Source organism: Hypomesus transpacificus, chromosome 23 (genome assembly GCF_021917145.1).
Source record: "Hypomesus transpacificus isolate Combined female chromosome 23, fHypTra1, whole genome shotgun sequence".
Taxonomy (NCBI): Eukaryota; Metazoa; Chordata; class Actinopteri; order Osmeriformes; family Osmeridae; genus Hypomesus; species Hypomesus transpacificus.
The window spans coordinates 20,617,542-20,625,041 of record NC_061082.1 but is presented as its reverse complement, the minus strand read 5'-3'; positions in this window follow the sequence as shown (position 1 = coordinate 20,625,041).

Genomic DNA, 7,500 nt, shown 5'->3' with positions numbered 1-7,500 from the left:
GCCACGACTGTAGTTATAGTTGTCTATAAAAAAAATACATATATTCAAAGATGATCTATATAAGTTTGCTCGTATCTTAGGTAACAGTTCTCCATCATTAGCAAATGCACTTATTCAACTTCTTGACAATATCAAGTGACTCTTGAACACCAAAGGATTCGCATAATTCCATTTTTGTAATTGGAAATTCCAGGGCCTATTCATGTGAAAATGAATCCAATTTCCTTATAACAAGACCCTCTGCAGTCTATTCAATGTAGAGAGTTAAAATTAAAGGTGTTGGATATCTAACACTTCTGATAGGAAGAAGAAGACAGGTATTTAATGTATGGATATTCAAATTCTGCTGCCATCCATGTACTGTACAACTGTATGGTGAGCAGGAGCACAGCTGGCCCATTTGTGTGGAGTATTGGGATTACTGTCACCTTTGTCTGCATATTTTTCTTTGATTAATGTCACCAAATGCTGTGTCTTCCAATCCAGAACCTAGTTCATTTGCATGATTTTTTATACACGGTGCAAATTTGGGGATAAATTAGTCAGTCTGCGATGTTGGTTTGCACGGAACAGAATGATTTCACTGAAGGCAGGAAGTCACACCAGGCTCCCTCCAGACCTACACCTGGGAAATATGCTAATAGGATGAACAACCATTATGACCTTATTTACCTTCATCTAAAAAGCAAGAATTAGCATGGTGGGTAATAATCAAGATGCACAGCAATGTTCCTCTCTCTATGAGTTATCTACAGTGAGTCAGAATGGAGACGTCAACTTAGTGAAATGTAGCCTGCCATCCCTTGGCTGATTTAAAGCGTTTAACGTCACCATCTCCTTATCCTGCCAGGGAGGAACCAGATGGGAGCTATGATGAGGTAGTTCACTTAGCTGTTTAGAGAGCAACATCTGGAAACACAGGTTTCATCAACACTACTGGATCCCTCATTTTCTCTAAATTAGCGTCATTCAATTAATCTAATTATTAGGCGTGCAAAAACTCAACGGCTAATAGAATCTCATTATCCCGTCATTATAATCCCAGAGTCGTGAGTGTTTAGCTACATTTCCAAGCACGCACACACGTGGCTGACAGGAGTACGGCAGTGCAGAACACGCAGCGCGCTGGTCGGCTCCGACGCTTTCAGAGATGCTTGGAAATATATTTTTGGATAAACCACAATCAGTCCAGATCTTCTGACACCCACCGTTTTTCTTTTCATTTTCAGGAACAGAACAAAACACTTTTCATGATTTACATTAACAATAATTTTGTTGTATTTTTGGGTTGCAGCGATGCAAATGAGCCCCCTCTCCCTGAGCATGGTGAGACCAGAACATGACCCATGTCAGGACCATTATCACCTTCTGACTGGAGCTATTCCACAGACACTAAGCAGTAGCTCAGATCCCCTGTGGGGCTACTTCTGCTACATTTGTCGCAAACAAAAAGCGGCTCATCAATTTGATTTGAAAGACGTTTTCCTCCTGTCACTTGACACCGCCGGGCGTAATGGACAGGTTGGGATGCATGATCAGTGGCACAGCCTCCTCACACAGTTCCTTTCACACGCCTCATATGAGGCGAGCCTAAAGTGGCCTGTGCAAGGCCTGCTATTCCACAGCTCCCCCGCCCCCCTCCTGGATCACCCGCTGTCCGGAAGGATCCTCTCCCCAGGCTGGAGTGGCCCCTGCTGCGCTGCCGGAGGGGGCTAGAGGGGGCTAGAGGGTGGGGGGTGAGGTGGGGGTGAGGTGGGGGTGAGGTGGGGGTGAAGTGGGGGTGAGGTGGGGGTGAGGTGGGGGTTGGAGACCCAGAGCACACTGGCAACCCCCCTCTTCTTCAGTGCTCCAATCTTACCCTCCCATCCCCCATATCGACAGACGCTCTATTCATGTGTGTGTGTGGGTCTGTGTGTGTGTGTGTGTGCGTGCGTGTGTGTGTGTGTGTGAAACACTGAGTACACAGGGAGGGTATACACACAGAAGTTAGGGTTGTATTTTTGAATTATTCAATGTGAAAACTGTGCTAATTAACCAAGAATCGCAATTAAAAAAAAATATCAACATTTTCTTTAGCTGATCTTGATCCGTTTTGGCCTGCACACCTGAGTGTTGGTTTAAGCATAACCCGGTCCGGTTCTCTCTGAATAAGATTTCTTTTCTTCAAGGTTTGAGTGTGCATTTCATCATCTAAACACACTTGAACCTTTCCAGCAGGTGTCTATCTGCAGCTCTCCAGCCGCACGTCTGATACAAACACTCTGGGAGATTCTCTCACACAGGGAGAGGAGATACCCATTTCTTCAAGGCAAAATATATATCAAGAATTAAACAAAGAAAATAGCTGCATCAAATTCTGATGGCGAAAAGCTAAGCCTTCAATTTGAGCTTTCCCTTGGAAGAAAGCTGAATTTTGCCCGAATATATTCCTTTGTGGAAAGGAAGCATATTGTGTTATCACGAGAGCCTGTTTACCTTGTGAATCTACATATGGCTATCTAATATCTTTGTTCCATTGAGCAGACAGAGCAGACAGTCCCAGGGGTGTGAAGGCTGGGATTATGCATGGCGGGGGTTGAACTATTGCCCCTGTGTGATTGAAAGACCTCCAAAAGCTTAGGTCCCTGTTTATTGTACATTTGCATTGCTCAGTTCCAGCGAGCTGCAGGGGTCTATCAGGAGTGAGCCAGCTCAAATCTGGGCCATCATCTGGTTCACGTCGGATATCCTCATGCCTTCCAGCCAGCAGGGAAGGAAGGGGCTTATAGGCAATCATTTAGTCTGATTGACTAGGATATGCTCTGATCAATATCTCATAGCCGGCTCCTTATGCTGGAAGAAAACAAATCAAGTGGAGTTGTATTACTGTGTACTTACACTGGCATTTAGGATTAGCCATCAGGATGGTCCTCTTCCATTCAGACGACTTAGAAGACGGCTAGTTTCAATAGTCTCCAATTATAAAACAAGCGACAAAAGAGGCTTTGATCATTTTAAATATTGTTTGAATCGGTCATTTCCTGAGGATGGTGTCGAACAAGACGCATTCCATGTCAGTGTCCTCCATTCGTAATACAGATCTATTAACTCCAATAATTAAGTTTGGATGCAAGCCCTGAAGTGGTCAACTATGCAATTTCACTAATTCGTCGTGGTGAGAGGTTGACCTTAAGAGATGTAATTACACACACCTGAGTTACACGGGGGCCCAAGAGGCTGCTCAGCGTTTAGTGGGGAATAAGGTATCATTAGCAGAAAACAATTAGCCCACGGTGATGTCAGTGCATCTGAGAACCTACACAGCTACTGGCTGTAAGCTAACAACTGATTAGGATCCATAAGGAAATAGCTCAGCATGGAAAATATACAACATACATTCCTTTCAGCAGATTCATCTTTTGTCCATCGTAATTATTTGAAAACAAACAATTAGAAAATCTTGTTTTTAACCAGTCAAATACATCTTGGTCGAAAAGGATCCTTGAATGTTGTTCTCCCTATGGAGGACAACATTAGCTATGCATGGTTACCAGTTGTTGAATTAAGTGGTCTGTGGTAACTTCACATAAACACAAATTATTTGTGAATTTTAATAGGTCCATCCACGCCTCATAACTATGCATGGCTTCATACTTTCATAATTGACAGAAAATATGAACTAGGCCAAGGGTCACCTATTAGAATGACTTTTCATTTAATTTTTTGACAGCCCGATACACAGATGCAAGACAGATTTGGGAGGAATATACATGTAGCACACAGGAGCCTTCCCAGTGAAACCTTGTAGCTCCCTGGGGGAGCAAACACCTCTGTTATAATTACACAATACTACACACACACACACACACGCACGCACGCACATAAACACACACACACACACGCACACACACACACGCACGCACATACACACACACGCACGCACATACACACGCACACACACACACACACATGCACGCAAATGCATACACGCACACACGCCTTCACGCACGGACATTAGTACTAAAACAGCTAAATAAATGTGACTTGCACACTGTATATCGGCCCATTACAGTCATTGTAAGACATAGCTATCTTGCAATAACCTTGTTCATTAAAAAAAGATCTGGATCCAGATGAACAACTGAATGGCCCTAAATACAGTAAGAACAACATTATGTACTGTACACTTGTTTTGCAATGGCAAGCTCACAAGGCGACCAAATCAAACATAAATAAGATCGGGCAGTGTTGATAGGAGCAGAGTGTACTTTAGACACATCAACCTCTCAAGTGTGCACTCAACACCAATGCACTCAGTCCTGATAACAGCACATGGACACTGAACAAACACTACAGCACACGGCTGCCTCTGTCAGGTCAACTTCAGGTCGTCAGGCCTTATGCCCCCTGTCCCCCACCGCCCCCAGCCCCCCACCCCCTGTCCCCCACCGCCCCCAGCCCCCCACCCCCTGTCCCCAAGCCCCTCTCCCACCCCCCCCAGCCCCCACCCCCTGTCCCCAAGCCCCTCTCCCCCACCTCCCCCCAGCCCCCCCCTTTGCTGTTGTAAAGAGGTGAGTAAAAACAACAGAACAATCAGGCGTGGGACGTTTGAGAATGTGTGGCCTCGTCACCCTAGGAACACTCTTTGTATTCTTATGATGTGCATCTACCTCTGGGCTGTACCAGTGAGACAGAGACAGGATTCTACTGGGCGAATTAGAACGTGCATCCCACTCGCAATTATAGCAGACAGACCTGACATTGTAGCGTCCCATCCAGCCAACACTGCTGGCTTTGTTTAGGTGACGTCTGGCAGGGGTAGACCAGAGGAAAATATTTTTGACTGAGTCATCGGCTGCACATTGTTTGGGGGAGGTTTGTGGTCTGGATCAGGAACAGAGAAGAAGTGAGGTTTTAACATCTCTGCTTCTTGCTCCCTCGAGGAACATGCTCAGTCCATGGTGAAAACAGCTCTAGACCAAACACTGCCTCTGCTCCATCACGTTTTGGATCGTTTTGTTCTACAGAAGGTTGTTGACCAGTTAGCTGGTTTGTGAACTGCCTCTGTGTGGCGTCCCAGGAGAAGAGCTGATTCTATTGAACTTCTACTTCACTAGACGACAGGCCACAGGAAACACAGCTGCACTCCACACAGGGTAAAGACTATATTAGTCTTTAACAGTTAATGGCCGAGCTTTTCCTTCCATTTACAGCTGTGTTGTCTACAACATACACACTCGTAAACACACCTGCAGCATGGTGAGTGAGGAAACGTCTCATCAGTAACATGCTCTGTACACTCTGCACTCTGCAAAATCCTCGGAACCACAATCAAGACAAAGAAAAACACGAGGGAGAGAGTTATATCTTTAAGCCATTCAAAACTGCATCAAGAGACAAGCCTTTTCTAAAACAACACAGATACAAGATGACACGATGATGAACCCCCTGTGTTACCCCCGAGTGTTACAGTAGCTCTGTGTTTTGGTAAAAGGATATCATTAATCATGGGTATAATCAGATGACATCAGGTCACAACCCACTAAGTGTGTTTTCCTCATTATGGTAATATGTTGAAGAAGGGGTGAGTTTCTGTCCTCCTCCTCTCTCTCTCCCTCCTTTCTCCTGTCTCTCTTCTCTCTCTCCCCTTCTCTTGTCTATGTCCCCCTCCCCTCTCTCTCTCTCTGTTTGACACTTCCTTTCATGACAGCTTGCTCCTGCTAAAGGAAAAAAAACCCTAGATTCGACACTGCACTCATCTGATCCACTGTCATCACAAGTACTGCATTTAGTTTCTTCAAAAATCATTCAAAAGCACAGCACAGCAAATGACTAATGATCATCTTTCAAAGCCTTAAAAACCAAGACATCATCAAAATCCCTTAAAGAAGCACAATATGTTGCCACCATGTTTTTAGACATGTATTGACTAGCTATTTGCATTTTTGTAAAAAAGTCAAAGTTACTATCACAAAGTGCAATGTTAGTTTGAATGGATGTCTTCCTCCACCCTGAGCCATCCAGACTGGGAGTATCTCTCTGGCAGAGGAGGAGAAACCCTGCAACTATTTACCATCTCCCTGATATATGAAGTTTGTGGTTTTGATTGTGTGTGATAATGTTCAGGGAGAGTGACCTTTAGTGGCAGCTGGACTGTAGGATAATGAGGATGTGTTGCTGAGCGCACAGTGTACGAGGACAGTGACAAGGCCGGCAGAGGCATCCACGTTAAACGGATCGATCGCCCGGCACCGTGTGGGGAGGGAAGAATCTGAAATATTTCAACCCCCCCCCCCCTACACAGACACACACACACACACACACAATACACAGGTGGATATGAGATCTCATCGAACGACTGTGAGGATCTCCGGACAGGGAAGTGTGTGGGGGAATAGGAAAACAGCTTCTCAGAAGGATTTTTGAAAACATTTATTACATTTATTGAATAAAAAATGGGCTGGAATTCGAAAAAAAACTGTCCAAGTTAAACAAAAATTGCATTCTGTTGGCATAAATTGAAAAAGAAAAATTGTGTATTTACCATACAAGTAAAATGTACTTTTACTGACTGTTTTCATATGTAAAACAGAGTAACTTCCAACTTCCAAGACACAGCAGCAGTGACTGGAGAGGAGGAGGAGACGATGACAGATTGATACTGTGATGAATTCTCTTAACTACACCTTCTCATTAAGTCAATCCAGGGTAATATGGCCAGGGAGAGATCTCTATCCTCTTCACCCCAGCTCAGCACCCCCCCGCCCCAACAAGCACCCGACTCCCGTACAATTAAGTGGGCCAATCAGAGCAGCTTAGAATCACTCCTCTAGTGCCTCAACTACATAATTAACCAAAATATTTCATCAGCAATGAACCAGCCACATGGATTTCATGTCAATCAGAATGTGGTAATCTTCCTGTGGCTTTTGCTTCGAGGACTACTGAGAGTGATTGAGGCAATCTGATGTCAAATCCTTTTCCCCCCACAGGGTTGGGTTCTATTAAGGTAATAATGTATTACACAAACTCTGCTACCACATTTCAAACAGGATGTGAGATGTTCTGGTCTGGTGTGAGAAGTGTCGGTTAAGAGCGGTTCATCTCTAACCCTAACCCTGCTGTGACTGTGAGAGCAGCACTCCTGCACAACATCAACCTTCCAAGTTTTGCCTCACAGCGCTTATCACTCACATCCCTGGACAGGACTTTACACCAGGTCCTCTTGCAGCCAAGACGAGCCAAAACTCACTAAAAGGTGCTTACAGAAACTCAGCTGACAGAGTCCAGCACACAGAGTGTTTCGCAAATTGTCCAAAATAATTACTTCAGTTTACTAATACAACAAATGACAATATTTACAGGTAGGAACAGTATACGGCCCTGCATTAAAGCCTGTTGAAGCAGAAGGGATGTGATCAGGACAGAGCAAAGAAGAAGCTTCCCCTGTCAACACACACAGACAGACTAGCTGCCGTCTGAGAGGAAAGGGGCAGCGCAACACCAATTAGAAAGCCTTTC